The 16,832-nt window shown below is 34.2% G+C and overlaps 1 pseudogene across 1 annotated transcript; it reads left to right on the forward strand.

Moving 5' to 3' along the window:
- Positions 1-986: 986 nt before the first annotated feature.
- LOC149890116 (uncharacterized) lies at positions 987-2,427 on the forward strand (annotated as a pseudogene). Its single transcript, XR_016451622.1, has 2 exons — positions 987-1,104; positions 1,400-2,427. The product of XR_016451622.1 is annotated as an uncharacterized LOC149890116 (transcript).
- The last annotated feature ends 14,405 nt before the right edge of the window (positions 2,428-16,832 follow it).

Consider the following 16,832-nt stretch of genomic DNA (forward strand, 5'->3'; position numbering starts at 1 on the left):
GTTCAAGCTAGCTAAAGCAGCTCTGTAAAACAGCCAAACAAAAACTTACTCAAAAAAGAAAAACAAAAAACTTACACAGTTTCCTCCTTATACTTGCAGACTTTGAAACTTTTTTTCATTTAAGACTAAAAAAAAAAAAAAACAACTATATAAGAAACCGGGGAGGGAGAAGGCAAAAAGCACTAGATCTGCAGGAGGCATTTTTATTTATCAATTTTAAAAATTATACCTTATTAAATAGTGACACAACATTTCCAAATCTCTTTCATAAAACAAAAACAAACACCGTGAGAAAATTGATAAAACATAAACAAAAAAAATTTTTCAAAGTAAAACTAGCACGTCAAAGAAAAATATTGTCCCCCGGTCATTCAAGCTAGCTAAAGCAACTTTATAAAACAGCCAAACAACTCAAAAAACCAAAACAAAAACTTACTCAGTTTACTCCTGGCATTTGCAGATTTTGAAACTTGTATCACAGAAGCCCTTTTTATGTCAATTTTCAAAACCTGTTAACGTAGGTGTATTTCCCATAATTGGCTCATTAGGGCAAACCTCTTGTGGGAGGATAGACATTTGTGGCAGAGGCAAACTTCCAAGCTCATTGTTTGCCTTAACCAATAACACACCAGGAAACGGCCCACGTGAACGTACCAATTTCATTCTATGGACACTGGATCCGCACAAACCTAGGAACTTTCGACATTCACGTGATCAAAGGGGAGGGGGTTTTATCTTACAAAAATTTAACCATCTCTCTCTCTACCCCTTCGCTCCCCCTCACCCCTCTTACTAGAGGCCTATTCGTCCGTCGCACGTAGGAGTATTTGACGATTTTAGCTGGCCAAAATTGGAATTATTAAAAGTGGCCGTACCCTCTTAATTACCTACCCTTATTATCTCTCGATAATGGTCGCTTAATGAGCAGTTAATGGTTTGGTTATAAAAGTAGTAATTCGAACTACACAGTCTAGTTAAATACCCAATCTATATCTGCGTGGTTCATTTTATTTACGAGCGATTTTAGTGGTGTTTATTGAAGCTGTGTACAAGTGTTTACAACAGAAGTTTTACAGTGTTATATCATGGATGAATCTATGGCAGGTATGTACATTATTTACTCTTACTACCGTTTTGAAATATTAATTAACAAAAAATTTATGTACCATGAAACTTAGCTTTTTTTTTAACGAATTTTAAAGTAAATTTTGACTTTAAAAGTGAAAAAGTTGTAGTGCGCATTGAAACCCTCTTAGTTTTTTTCGTTTTTCTATGAGTCTATACCACTAGCTATTTGAAAATCTTAATTTCAACTGCCTGTTGATGCCATCTAAATTTTAATCATGTTCTAAGCACATCAAGGTCCAAGATGAATTTTTAAACTTAATTTTTTTTTTAGATGGGTCATCAGGAATGCAAACAATCTCTCGTTTGGATTTCTACAACAGTATTCAGCAGCAGGAGGCTCCAAATTTCAATGAAAAAATGGACTTAGCTGATCAAAATTTGTTATCAAGAAATCAATATACCGAAGAACTAAAAACAGTATACAAGCGTCAAATGTCGAGGTTGAAAGCTATTTTTAGAAAAATGTGGTCGTCTTCATCCAGAACTCATGAAATATTTATTAAGAAGCATGGCCCTTGGCTGCAAGGGAGTTTCCAAATACCGGGTACCCCATCCACTCCATCATCAGCAGGACGACCAAGAAAAAGTTTTGTCGATTCTAGCGAACGTTCAAAGAGGAGAAAAACAGAACAGCTCAGGAAAGATGTGGAACCAGAAGCTATTGTTTTTGCAGCTGAAACTTGTTTGACAACAACTGGCAAAAGAAGTGCTGCAACCGTCCTCAAAGATCTTAAAACATCTCCCAAACGAGCGGGAAAGTATAAAAAAGCCTATCGCAGCAGTCTTGAACCTACAAAAAAATCATTGACACCGTTAGAGGCTCTTTTTATATTTACTGACGCAGGCCTAACAAAATCTCAATATGAAATCGTACGTACAAGTGACAAGAAGCAATGGCCCTGCTACAGTATTTTGGTCGAAGAAAAAAAAAAATGCTATCCTGATCCTGATTCGTTCACAGTCACAGAAAGTTTAGCTGAAGTAGACTTACAAAGTCTGTTAAACCATACTGCCGAAAGATTGGTGTTGTATTTAGAAGAAGTTATCAAGACTCTAACGGAAAGTGGGCGTAAACATGAAATTATCTACAAAATGGGATTTTGATGGCTCCCAGCAGACACAGTTTAACCAAAAGTTTGAGGATGACTCTAGTTCTGATGCCAGTATATTTCAATGCTCAACGGTTCCATTACAGCTAACTTGTAGAGTAAATGAAAAGGTTATCTGGCAAAACCCTACACCATTGTCTCCAAGGTTTTGCAGGCCAATTCGAATTAGGTTCATAAAAGAAACTGCTGATGTAATAGCTGAAGAAATTGCTTACATGGAAAACAAAATTGCAGGCTTGAAACCAACTCAACTTCAAGACATAGCAGTAGAACATGAGATGATGTTAACTATGATTGACGGAAAAGTCTTTAACGCAGCAACCACCACTAAATCGACCATGCGATGTTATATTTGTGGAGCAACATCAAGACAATTTAATGATTTGGACAGAACATGTGTTGACAATCAAAGCAGCTACAAATTTGGACTATCCATTCTGCATGCTAGAATACGGTGTTTTGAAAGTCTCCTTCACCTATCATATAAATTGCCTGTAAAAAAATGGCAGAAAAGGCTGAATGAAGATGAGAAGAGACTCTTCTCAGATAGGAAAAAGAAAATCCAAGATGACTTCAAGAGCAAAATGGGCATTCTTGTCGACATACCTAAGGTTGGATTTGGGAATACCAATAACGGCAACACAAGCAGGAGATTCTTCAACGACCCGGAAACATCTGCAGATATCACTGGAGTAGACTTCCGTTTAATTTCCAGAATGAAAATTGGCCTAGAAGTAATTTCCAGTGGCCACAAGATTGATGTAGAAAAGTTCAGACAGTATACTTTAGATACTGCAAAGCTTTATGTTGAACTATACCCCTGGTATCACATGACTCCAACTCTGCATAAAGTTTTAGTACATGTTCCTGATATAGTAGAGAATGCGCTTTTGCCAATTGGACAATTGTCGGAAGAGGCTGCCGAAGCCAGAAACAAACATTTCCGGGAGTACAGACTTAGCTATGCTAGAAAATTTTCTAGAAAAGATTGTAACCAAGATATCATCAATAGGTTATTGTTAATATCCGACCCTCTGTTGTCCAGCATTGGGAAAAAGAAACACAAACTTACAAAGCCTTTTTCAAAAGAAGCTGTGGAGTTGCTTCTTCCTGGAGAAGTCCAAAATTCCGACACTGAAAACAACGAAAATGAAGAATATTCTGACAATGACGAAGTGGAATCTGATTAAATATCAAAATATAGTATGTTATTTACCATGATAAAGTTTGAAAAATAATATATCTTTTATTTCCTTAAATCCTATTGAATAGAATAAAATGTAATCCCTAAAGTACCCATCTTTCCCCTATATTGAACGCCACTGGCTTGGATTTGTACAAAAAACATTTAATTTACAATTTCTTGTCATATGGTAAAGTTTTAAGCTGTTAAAAAGAGAGAAATAATTTTGGCCAGCTAAAATCGTCAAATACTCCTACGTGCGTCGTGCAACCGCAATTTTTTGTGCAGGCCTATTTTTTACGTTTTTAAAAGAAAAAATGCAATGTTGTTTATGATATATTGTGAATAAACTTGGATAATTTTAACGTGGAGTTTTAGAATTCATTTAAAGCAAGTGATATGTATATTTAAAAATTTCAGATAAAGTATTTATATCGTGCCAAAAAAACTGTTGTGTGTATGCTTGTCACAATAGTTATCAAAATTTACAAAATATATGTATCGAGTGAAGCTAGTAAAGTGTATCAGTGCATCATTTTTTAAATTACAATGTTGAGCGTGAAAAATGGATAAAAGCCATTCCAATCTCTAATTCAGTTGTTGCCAATAGCACTGTTATCTGTGAGGTACACTGGCCTCCAAAATTTGAAACAGTTACAGTATGTGGAGGAAAACATTGAACAAAAAAAGCTCTATTTCCTTGGCTGGGAGTACCCTTATCTCAGATTATAACTGCTGGTACAACTCAAAGAACTGCCATAATATCTTTAAGTGGCATTAAAAATACATAATATGATGAGTTTATGAAAATCTTCACTTTGAGACATTTCATAATGGAGTTAAGCGTAATGTTTCTATTTTAACAGTCGATCTAATGATAACTGTTGAAACCTGGTCAAAGTTTGATAAGATACTTGACTTTTATGTTCCTTGAAAATGGACAATAAAAAAAAGGTAGTTTTGCAACATATTTTAGTTATGGGACAAAAAAATAATTTGAGATAAAATTTAAACATCAGACATAGTTATGTGCTCATTTGGCATATTTTTCATCATCAAGAGATGTAGGGCAGAGATTCACAACATTCTGACATTTTCTTAGTATCTTCATTATTGTTATATCATAAAGTTCTTTTTATTTTTGTTATTTATCACTTACTATTTCTAATATTTCCATCAAGTTTTAAATTTTTTTGTTTTTGATATTTTTACTTGTTCTTCTGTATTATTTTCATCATCTGTTTCAGTATTTAAATTTTCATTTATTATTACAAATTTTTTTTTTTTTTTCTTTTTTTTTTTTCCTTTTTCAAATACACAGTTACTATGCTTTTTTTGTTGTTACAGGGCTTTTCTTGCTGTTGTTGTTAGTTAAGGTTTCTATTTCACTTTGATATATTTTAAACTATTGTTGTTGTTTATTATCTTTGTTATACTTTTAAGTTAATATGGTTGTAATGTCAATTTCCTTTATCCTTTTTATCTTATCATTTTTGTAACTGTAAATTTGTAAATTATTTTTGTAATTGTAAAAATAATCACTTACCATTTTTGTAATTGATTATCACTTTTGTGGTTATTGCTTTTGTTAAGCTTTTTAAATTCTTTGTATTAGTGTTGATGTTATTTGTTGTTTTTATTGTGTTTTAGAATGCTTTTTTATTATTCAATGTTGTAATTATTGGTTATCTTTAAATATAGTTGCTTTTGCTTTGTTTTGTTTATTTCTTTTTGTTTTTGTTTGGATTAGGGTGAATTAAATTTCCATCAGCTAATTCTTGCCAATTTCTTTGTTCTAACTTTTCGAATAGTTAAAGAAAAGCTTTAAGTAATTATGATGATATCAGACTATTATTTAGGAGATATGGTTATATAATAACATAATTGTATAACACTGCGCATAATTTTTTTTAAAAAAATTTATGTACCACTGTCGCAACATCATCTGGCAAAGAATCTGCATTAAATGATCTAGTTGTAAATATATTTTATAGTTTAAAAAAGTTTCATTTAGTTGTGTAGTTGTTTTCTGATTTTTTTCTTATTTTGAAACAAAATTTAAATGGAATTATTCGTTTGGTTTAGTAACATTTTCTCATTATTATAAGAAAATAACAATTATGTGTTTCAGACTGTAAAGCAGGTGAAACTATAATTATAGGTAATATAACTAACAGGTGAAATTATAACTATGTAAACATATGATGTTTCGAATTAAAAAATCTTTCAGTGAGTTTTATTTATGTTCTTCATTAATTTAGGTTAACATTTTTGTTTTCTCATATAAAATAAATTACTACTACTCATCCTCATCCCCTTCCTCTCCCTCCCCTGCCCCTCCCCCCCTGCCCCTCCCCCCCTGCCCCTCCCCCCCTGCCCCTCCCTTCCGCTTTGCTATATAAAAGATCCCAAAGGTTAAGTTTACTTCAAATTTATAGACACTAAATACAAAACACTGTCACGAGTGAATATGCATGATATATTTCACTTTCAATCGCCCCTAAGAATTTTTGCGCTGTGATTAAGTTGTATTCTTTAGTTGCTAATTATTCTCTATATATAATACTAAAACAACAACAATGACATCCATTTCATTATTACATAAAAAGTTGATTGTTAAACCAACCTAATGCTTATGCAAACAAAAAATATCATTGGTTGAAAAAATATAAACCTAATGAGAAAATAAACACAGAAAAGAAATACAAAATTAATGAAAGAGAACTACTAGGAAATGCGGATTCTGAGCCATTGATAGTTTTTTGCATAATAATGTTGATTTTCCGACATATTGATTCCCGGCCATTGATAGTTTTTTGCATACTTAAGGGGTTCAGGGACATTGATGTGTTGACTTACCTTTCTTTCCGTAAGCTATTCCAGAGCAAAGACTTGATCATAATCCATAAATTTAAAACAAGGTCTTAGTTTGTAGTGTCCAATAGCCAACGTGCTTATCTTATCATCTTTAATAATTCTTTTGTCGTCGTTAGCGCTGAGTGCGACTTTGTTGATTTCTTCAGTGTATATGTCGTGAAGATGAGATCGTATAACGTTCATTGTTGCAAGCTTTTCTTTCTTTTCCATTAAGCAGTGGTAATAATCTTGGTGAGTGATGCGATTTTCAACCACACTTTTCTGAACCCCTTTGCATTTTTTGTGTTCTTCTTTTTCATTAAAGACCTCATAGGAGTAGAGTTTCGGTCTGAGACCAACAAACTCTTTAACTTGCTTACCAGCAGTTTCGTCCTTAAACATTCCGATAACTTTTTTATTCAAGCCCACTTTGAATCCAACGTTTTCAATGGCAGGATGGTCTTTAGGAAAGTCGCTCGAGTCAAATTTGTTTTCTACATCGTTAGCAATGTCTTGATAAAAATCTTCCGTTTCGATTTCGTAAAATAGCGAGTCAGTGTCAGTCATGAGTAATTTCAGCTTATCACCGTATTTAGGCTTCATGTAGTCGTAATGATGCTCAAACATGAGTGTTTTGCTGATGTCCAGGATGCTCATTCCCAAGAAAACAGGCTTGTCGTAGTAGACATTTGTTCTTTTCATGTGAACCGCGATTAAGTTTTCATCAAAAATGGTGTTTCGTTCATATCGAGGGCTTTTGGATAATTTTAGAGCTTCTTTTCTAGTGGTGATAAGCCTAACATCAACGCGTTTTAGAATATTCTCCATTGTTTTTCCAAAGACAGAGTTGTTCATGAGTTTGAAAAATTCCTTATCAGATTCGCAGGTGGCTTCTGCTCTTAATCCAGTGTTGAGGTCAATATACTTTTTCATAAAAGGTTCTTCTTCAAATGTGATACCACGATGAATTTTGGTAATAACTAAACCCAATCGTTCATAGAGTTTTAGGTTTTCGTGATGAACGACATATTTCTCCTTATTGTTTAAATTGGGAACGAGCTTTTCCACTTTTCCAATAATCATTTTTTCAGGAGCCAAAGGATAGCCATTATGTGCATCGTGAAGCTCTTCAGGATAATCCAAGTCCACTTCCAAAATGCACGGCATGCTACGCCATTTTTCAACATCAGTCATCCATTTGAATGCTCTAACGGGAAGAGGTTTGCTCATGGCCCATCCATAAAGATTATTGGCGTCTAAATACTGAATGAATTTCGAAGGTTGTGAAGGATCATAGGAATCGCCCATGTATTTGTTATTGGCAGTTCCATATCGATTGGAGATCATGCTAATTCCGCCGCGTACACCTTTTCGTATCATGTTGAGCTTGTCATTATCGGTTAGAAGCTCTATTACGACATCAGTTTTCTTTAACATGGCGTCCCAAGCCAATCCAGGAGAGGTGTAATACCAAAGAGGGTCAAGACCGTAATGTTTCAAGCAAGTGTCTCTGAAATTTTCAAAAATGTCTGCAAGTATCAGCACGTCGGACTTGTTGTACAGTTCATGATAGTCTTTAAACGTTTCACATCCAAATTCGTTCAAAACGTTTTGAGCATGTGCATAGTCTTCAACTTTTGCTGGTTCATCTTTCAGTTTTGAATGGAATGCTTCAATAGGAGGTAATTGCGTCTCTGAAAACTTACCAATCGAGTCCACCCAGTCATAAGGGTAAATCCCTTTTCTCCTTATCAGACTGAACTGTTTCTTTTCGGGGTAATATTCAGCTACGTTTTTGCAATGATTATCGGTGAGATTTTTAGATAGTTTGTCTAAACCGAAGGGTAAGAATCTGAAGCTGTCAATAAACCTCAATTCTTTCCATACTTCCTTTAGTTTACCTTTCTTATTAGTAAATTCTCTCACTTTGATGCTTTTTGTGAAGCTGATATATTTTTCTTCATTGTTGGGTATGCATTTTAATTTTCCGCCTAATTTTTTAATAAACAAATGAGCGTCATAGCCGGACAAATTATGGAAAATGATGGGAATAAATTTTGGAATTTTATAATCCAAATTGCATTTCTTATGAGCAGCTCCACGGTACTTTCCAGTCAAATGACAGTGGTCTAAGACTTTATCACTACCAAGATCTTTTTCACAAATATGGCATTGAGTAGCCTCTTTAAAATTCTTTTCATCCTCATCAGTCATGACTTTCTTTTTTATTAAATCAATCTTGTCGAAAATCTTTTTAAGGTCTGTTTCAAGACTGGTTATAAATTTTTGAGCAACGTCATCCTCATCGCTTTCTGCTGTGTACATGGCTGGTTTTTCTTTGTAAAGGTTGTCGTCAAAGCATTTGATGTAATAGCAGAAGGAGCTTAGAACGTGCTTTTGATATTGTTTAGTGTAAGAGTGTTTCGAATTTGGGGTGCATGTGTTAACAGGCTTAACGAAACTTTCAAAGTCAGCATATACGACGTATGGAACTTTCATACTATTTTGATAGTTTTTAAACTGAACGGTTGATCCTTCTTTAGGAAGTTCAATTCTTACTGATGTGCTATCATAACAATAAGGTTGATGATGTTGAAGCTTTTCTTCCTGGTCATAACCTTGCAAGCAATTTCTGCAATAATGTTGTTTTCTTTTGCCTTTTGATGTTTGCGTAGACAATAATCGACTCAAACTTTTAATGAGACAGTAATGGTCAGTGTCTTCGTTTGAAATAAACAACAAGTCAACACAATGCTTTCGATCTAAAAATTTAGATATTTGCAAATGGTAAGGTTTTTTATTTTCATACCCAAAGACGTTGATGCTGATGTCAGGATTATTTTTCTCAAACTTTTCGACTTGAGTCACCTTTAAAGGAAACTCCATTCCTTCCCAATTCAACTCTTCTGATTTTAAAATAAGATCATTGTCAATTCTTCCGTTATGCGTATTTTTCAGATTTAGAGCTCTGGTGACTGACCATTTAAAGCATTGATTGTCGTCGTTTTCCATGTTGATGATAGCCTTTTTGTCTTTCAGCTCTTTAGACAGCTCAATATAGGAAGAACCGCTAAGAGGTTCGTAATCGATAAAGTTAATATCCATTCTTAAAATCTTAGACAAGGTACAATTGGATCCCAACGCATTGTATTTGACACTACTTTCCAAGACTTTCTCTTCCATCTCACCCATGAGCGTTCTTACATCTGTAGCCGCTAGAATAATCTCTGATCTTGATGAAAAGGTTGCTTCCCGAGTCACTTCTTCACCAGTCGTGATGCTTACAGATTTCATTTCACACGTTAAAATAATTCTTATCTTTGTATTCCTTTCTCCTTCCATGGTTTGAATGGCAGACTCTCTTACCAAATTAAAAAAGGCTGCAATGTCTTGATATCGAAAAGAAGGTCTATAAGAAAATAGTCTAGCAGCACGTTCTGCAGAATGTTCAGTCAACTTGAATTTTATTTTATAAGGTTTTGACACAGGATGTTTATACACTGTTCTTAATACAAGTGATTTGATAGACTTTATCTTTTCATCGATTTGTTCCACTGATTCGCTTACCTTCTTCTTGACTATTTCAGGAACGTAGGGATCTATCCATTCTTTAATATCATTAAACTTATTTGCAACATATGACGTCACACTTTTTGCAACTGCCGTCAGACTTGAAAAAAATGAAGGTCTCTGTGGAATGACTGGTTTTTATATAATGACAGGTGTTAAATCTGAAACAGGCTCATCAAGAATCTGTCTTTGCAAATGAATTGGTTTCGGAGCAATAGGAGGTTTTACCACAGCAGGTCTTGGTGAAATGATCGTTGGTTTAGGAGCAATGACAGGTCTCACAATAACTGGCAAAGGTCTCGCCTCAGTAGTTCGTCTACGAGGAGCAGCCTGCAAAGCCATTACAAGATCCTCCTTTCTCATTTTGTAATAATATTTAATATTTTGCTTTTTAGCAATTTCTTTAAACTCTTTCACCGTTTTGTTTTCCATTTTATTAACACAAGATTTTTATTTATATCATTCTTCAATTTTTAAATTCAATATATAAAAGAATTTAAAAATCATCTCTATTTTGCACATAAAAATGTTTAAGCAGCAGAAGCGCACGCTCTATGTTTATCCTTATGAAAACCTTTACGTAATGCTTTAATCTTTAATCTATTTCTTTTTTCCTCCTCATAGATGTATTCTTCTTCGCTTTCTTCTTCGCTTTCATATCCATTCCACAAATACCTTATACTCTCATACGTTTCATCATCGATTTCCTCTTCCTCTTCTTCTTCTGAACTATCATCTTCGTCTTCTTCTAAACTATCATCAGACGGCCAAGACCAACTAAATATACTAAATATAGTAGCTTCGTCTAATCTACTAAATATATTAGCTCCGTCTAATCTATTAACTTCTGGTTGATAATAAGCAGACATAGGAGGCCAACTATTATTAAGTTCTTCATCATAATCATAATTATATAGTGGATGATAAACATAATCGTCTTCTTCTATAATACTCAGCGGCATTTTTATTATAGCAAGAAATTTATTTAAGTCATTTTCAATTTTTTTAAATTCAACAGTTAAAAGAATTTAAAAAATCTCATACTTGTATCCATCAACTACTTTTCCATTTTAACTTACAAAGTACTGCCAGCCATGACCCGTCTTTTTTTCGATTCATAAGTAGACTTGTATTCCATCACCTCACCAGTATCAATATTTGTTATTCTCAAGCCTAAAGGATTATTTCTAATTAAATCAAGTCTCGCATATTTAGGATTAAGCGGTTTCTTTTCTTTTTTCTCATATTTTCTAGGTCTTCCCACAGGTCTCACATCTTTCGAGTTTTTCAAAATCGCATCTTTACTAATCAGATTGTTTTCAACCGCAAGCATCATGAGCGTAATTACATTGTCAGACGTTTTGGAAACACCATTTTCTTTTAGCAAATTTTTCAAAAGCTTTCTTGTATATATCATCTTTTTATTATGTAAAGATTTTTTTTAAATCAAATTCGATTTTTTCATTTCTGAGATCTGAAGAATCTTAAAGTTTTCATACACAATGTCTTTTGAACCGAGTGAATGATTTAAAATTGCGCTTTTTAATTCTCCTGAAATCTTTTTTTTCTCCTCGAAATCGCAATCCAAACCAAGCACATACTTGTCAATCATTCTTAGCCTTTCTTCTTTAGACAAACCTTTCCAAGTACTGAGATGCTCTTTGATTTTCTTTTCCATTCGTGAAAATTCTGTCTCACCACTCCATACAAGTTGGTAAAGCTTGTCTCTCTCTTCATCACTGTACTCTTTTGGAATATTAAAATCTCCGTTTTCAGTGACGTAAACAGATTCGCGAAACACACCTGTTTTTCCAAATGCAAGAAGCTCAAGATGTCTTTTTTTATTTATGTCAGTCTCTTTTATACTGCATTCTAGAAAAAACGGGAAAAACTGTTTCATTTTATTCTTCTTGTAACTGATTTAGATCCTTTTTCGGTCTACCCACAGGTCGCTCTTCCTTCACGTCTTTAATCCATTCGTTTTTATCAATCAAGTTGTTTTCAACCGCAAGCATCATTAACGACATTTTATTGTTTGACGTTTTAGAAATTCCGTTTTCTTTCAGTAATTTTTTCAAACCCTTTTTCGTATATCTCATTTTTTATTAAAAAAATATTATTTTGAAGGACATCAATAAACAATATTCATTCTGCTTCCATCTGATTTAAGCCTAAGCAATTTATCGGAAATGAGGACAGCAAAGGCTTGAGTGTTTGCAGGAACGTTTGCATTGAATGCAGCTTTTATTTGCACATCTATCACTGAAGTTTTTAACCTCTCGGCCTGCTTACTTACATCAAAAATAAAAAGAGGGCAAATGTATCTATAATTTAAGGCAGACAAATTGGGCTGAGCTATAATTTCGTTTGTCCCATAAAGTCTATTGTCAAACTTAGATGCGTCTCTATAAGCTCTTGAGTATTTGTTGTTATTAAAGTCTAAATTGTAATCAACAGCAGGATACCTTTCACTGTTTAAGGTGACATACATGTTTTTCAAGTCGCAGTGATCAAAGACTGAAGGATTTAATTCTTGATTTCCAGATTTATTGGTTTGGAATCCAACAATGACATACCTAGGTCTTTCACTAGCAGATCTTGCGCTTAACCTCCAACTAAAGTTGTTCGATACAGGAACAGCGATGGTATCACATTGTCTAGATCTGAACGAAAATGGTACATCTACTTTTGATTCAATGATTTTGTAAAGATTGTTGCTAGTTACGACAGAGGGTGTGACATGAGGCATAAACAAAGACAATTTAGTCAAATCCACTTTTCCTACAGCTGTTGCAGCTGTTCTAAAAATAGCGTCACTATCGCTCTTTCTCACAAGAGCAAGTGTATGCTTAAATCCATATAGCACTTTATCGTAATCGTCACAAAATCCAAAAATGTGCTTTAAAGGAATGCAGAACGAAAACGTTCCTTTTTCTTCAGTCTGTGCAATGATGTAATTTTGTCTTCGCTTAAATCCAGTGTTGTTGACAAGATCTGCTAAAGCTGTTATGTCTCTCTGCCACAGCTGGTTCATACCCTCTGAAATTTGGAACTCTACTGGATATTTGAGGTATCCAATCATGGTGGTAGCTTGTCCAGGTTCGTAAATGGTTTCCACCTCTTGATTCGACAACTGATAAGAAATCTGACTGAACATGTGCATGATACCGTTGTTAACCAAAGTAACGACGTCTGCATCAGCGTAAGAAGTTCCATCCGCTTTTAAAAGTCTTCCTTCAACCAAAAGGTATGCCTCAGATGGAAGCGTGAACAAATCTTGCTGCTCAATATTGATTCTTATTTCTCCATCAACGTTTAGATTCTTATTCACTGGTTCGTATTCATGAAACTCAAATCTCTCAATTTCTTCATCAACAATAATCTCTTCTGTAAAATTTAAAACATCGGAATTTGCCATTTTTATACATCAAAGAAAAAAAACATGCGATCAAAAGCCCATTTCCTTTTTTTACCAGGTCTTGTATTCTGATCGCTTTGTTTTTTGACAATCCTGCTCCAAGCATAGAATATTCATCTATAACCGGTGCTGCTCTGTTAACAATGCTTGAAATAATTTCTTTGCTTTTAAGGCTGAGATCATTCTTTGCAGCTTCATGTGGCTTTGGAGTTCCAGTCTTGGCATACAATTTCTCAATGGTCTTTTTACCTTTGTCAATAGCCACATCTCTAGCAGTGGAAATGGCTGTAGAAGCTAGCTCTTTTCCTGCAGATTTAGTAGCCATGATTGCTTCTCTTCCCAGTTCGGTTATTGCAATTTTATTAGCCAAAGTAGATGCTGCTCTTGAAGCGCTTGAAGCTGCTGCTCTTCTCAAGAAATTCTTAAGCGTGTCAATTATACCACTTCCACCCACAATATGCTTCTTAACATATCTATTTCTATAAACAATCATTTTTTATTTCCATAGATTTTTTTTATTTCATATCGATATATGCATTCATAGCCTTGTACTCGTCTTTATTAATCCTATTTTATCTCAACAGCTCATCGCAAATGGAAACAGCCACATTTCTCGACTCTTTATTTCCAGCATGCCATGCAGCTACGCTCAATGTAAACCTTTGAACTAATTCGTTCGGATCGCTCGGAAGAATAATCACGCCATGACCTTTTTTGACTTTAGTTTCACTTTTAAATCTATCCCAAAGAAGCTTTATAATTTGTCGATATTTTTCGCTTCTGGAGGCTTTTGGCTTGTTTGGATTTGATCCCGAGTAAAGAGCACCAGTGTTGAAAATAATTTTTGAATAGTTTTCCAAATCTTCATCGTTAACGTCGCTCCATTTGTCTGGAGGATCAGATTCTGTCATAAGCTCCCAAAGACCCTTTGTTCCTTTATACCTTTCTTCTCCAACAACGATATCATTTCCATCCACCTCCACCTCCATTTTTCCAAAGAACAATTTATCACTAATTTTACTAATTTCGAAATTTCTTCTAACATCGTTTACGAAACGTGTATTATACCTATTTAAAAAGACGGATGAAATGTCTCCTAAATGATTTGTCTCATCAAAACTGGGAGGCACTTGTTCATTGCGTCTTTCTTCGATGCTCTTGATCATCTTTTCATTGCTTTCAATCAGAGGCTTGTAAAGCTTGCTCAAATCAGTCTGAAGATTAGCATCATATATATTTTCATTCAAACTATCTTGATATATTCTTTTTCTTCTTTCAACAAATTCTTTCACAATTTCATCCCTCTTGTTCGGATCTAGTATTTTAAAAAAGGACATTTTTTAAAACACAAGAAAAAAACTTAAACGCAGACTTATTTGTGTTTTTAAATTAGTTTTTTTAAATTAATTTTTCTTAGATTCTTTGAATCCATGGAAAAATCTAATTTTTCTTAAACATATTATTAAACGCTTTTATCGCGTCTTCTCTTCCTTTTTGGATCAACGACTCTTTGGTTATCTCGTCAATGTTGATTTTTGTTTTAGTTCTTATTTCTTTCATCAGGGTCTTAAAGTTTTGAAGCTCGTCTAAAATCAATTCATACTCTGAATCGCTCACAACGTTGTCTACTAAAGCCTTTGAAATGTGACTGTTGATGGTGTTCAATTTCGACTCTGCCAACACTTTGATCTTTTCATGCTTCTCCGCTTTTAATGCTAGTTTTTTGTTGACTTGTCCTCCTACAATGGATAAAAACCCCATTCCAATAGCCACACCTTCACACGCAATCGCAACAGGGGCAGCAGCGATGGTGCTCAAAGTTCCAATTCCAACAACTCCAAGTGCAACACCACCTGCTTGCAACGTAGTGTCTACAAAAGAAATGATTCTGAAAGCGCGATGGTACTTTTTACTCATATGTACTCTCTTTTTCCTCTCGTTGTCCATCTCTTTTTGGATTTCACTTATTTTTTGAAGACGGTAATTGTGCCCTTCATCTGCAGGAGCTGATGGAAGAACTGGATAAATTTTAGATTTAGCATCGTAATTGTATTCCATTTTATATTAAGCGAAAAAAAAAATTTTTTTTTACTCATTAATGAAATTGACAAAGCATAAACTTTCCCCTTTTTTAATAATGACATCTAACTTGCTGTTATTTTAAATTTCCATGATCACATTATCCACCGACTCTGATAGTATGATGCTGTGGTTGAAATAATCCAGTTTTGATTTTGTGCTTTCCCTCAAATTCACTAAAGCTAATCCGCTTTTAAGTTTTATTCCAAACATAAAAGTTATTTTCTGATGGCTTAGCCGATTTAGTGTGATGTCATTTTGAGCAAATATTTCATATCTAGTTCCTACTTTTGAGGGAGGGTGCTTCAAATACTTGTCGAAAAAAAGAAATGATTTATTACACATCTTTCGATCATAATGAAAAAATTTTTTATATACATTAGTTTCCATTTTTATTACAAAAAAATTATTTTTTATACATCATTTTATTCCGTACATGTAAAGAATAAAATGACTATTGCCTGCGTCCATTAATTATTACTGTTGGTCCTCTTTCAAGTATTTCATATCGTTTATGTTTTTTAAGAGTTAATTTTTCTTCTAATGTAATTTCAACTACAGATGGTCTCCTTATAATAAGTTTAACTTTAATTTTTCCACCAGGTTCAGTGGGTTCTTTTATTATTATTTCAGACGGAGGTCTTTCAATTCTTCGCCGTCGTTCAATGATATCATTCTCTTGGTTTCTTTCTCTCTCATCGCGTATTCTGTTTGCTCTCGTTTCATAATTTTCTCGTCGGTTAAAACTATTTCGTAGGTTGTCCATCATCAATTCATTGTTTTCATATTGTGATAAATCTTCAGGATCAACATCTTCATTGTTTTCTCGTTGGTTAAAACTATTTCGTAGGTCGTCCATCATCAATTCATTGTAATATAAATCTTCAGGATCAACATCTTCATTGTTTTCATATTGTGATAAATCAATTCCTTCTATAATACTCATCTTCAGTTTATATATCAATAGAAATTTATTTAAGTCATTTCAAAAATTACATTAGGCGTAATAATAGACTTGTCCGAGAAGAAGGTAAAAGCTTCCAGATTGACTGACTTGTGCATCACCAGAGTTGAGCGTGACAACGAGTCTTCTACCAGTTGCGACAGTAGGCATAGAATCTGCTTCTCCAAAATTTCTGTAAAAAGAAATGGTGGTGGTCGAGCCAATGGATGAAGTGGATTGATACAAAAGTCCAGTCGATTTGTAGTTGAATGAAGTCAGATTTGACCCGTTCCATGAGGACAAGTAAAAATCTTCCAGTCCGGATGAGGAAAAGAAGCATGTGCTGTCTGCATCATAACCAGGAAAGTAGGTGTAATTGTTGGTGTTGTATGGAGTCCAAGGAGTGAGAACTGTTCCGTTTCCGGGAGGTAAATTTCCGTCGTACATTCGGACTCTGGATTCCCACCAGTTTCCAGAAGCGCCAATGATGTGCATCCTGATGTATTTCAACGACAAACCATTTCCTTTTCTGTTGGTGTTCAGCAA

Source organism: Hydra viridissima, unplaced genomic scaffold (assembly GCF_058129835.1).
Source record: "Hydra viridissima isolate aposymbiotic clone 2 unplaced genomic scaffold, HvirCarnegie_v1 scaffold_4, whole genome shotgun sequence".
Taxonomy (NCBI): Eukaryota; Metazoa; Cnidaria; class Hydrozoa; order Anthoathecata; family Hydridae; genus Hydra; species Hydra viridissima.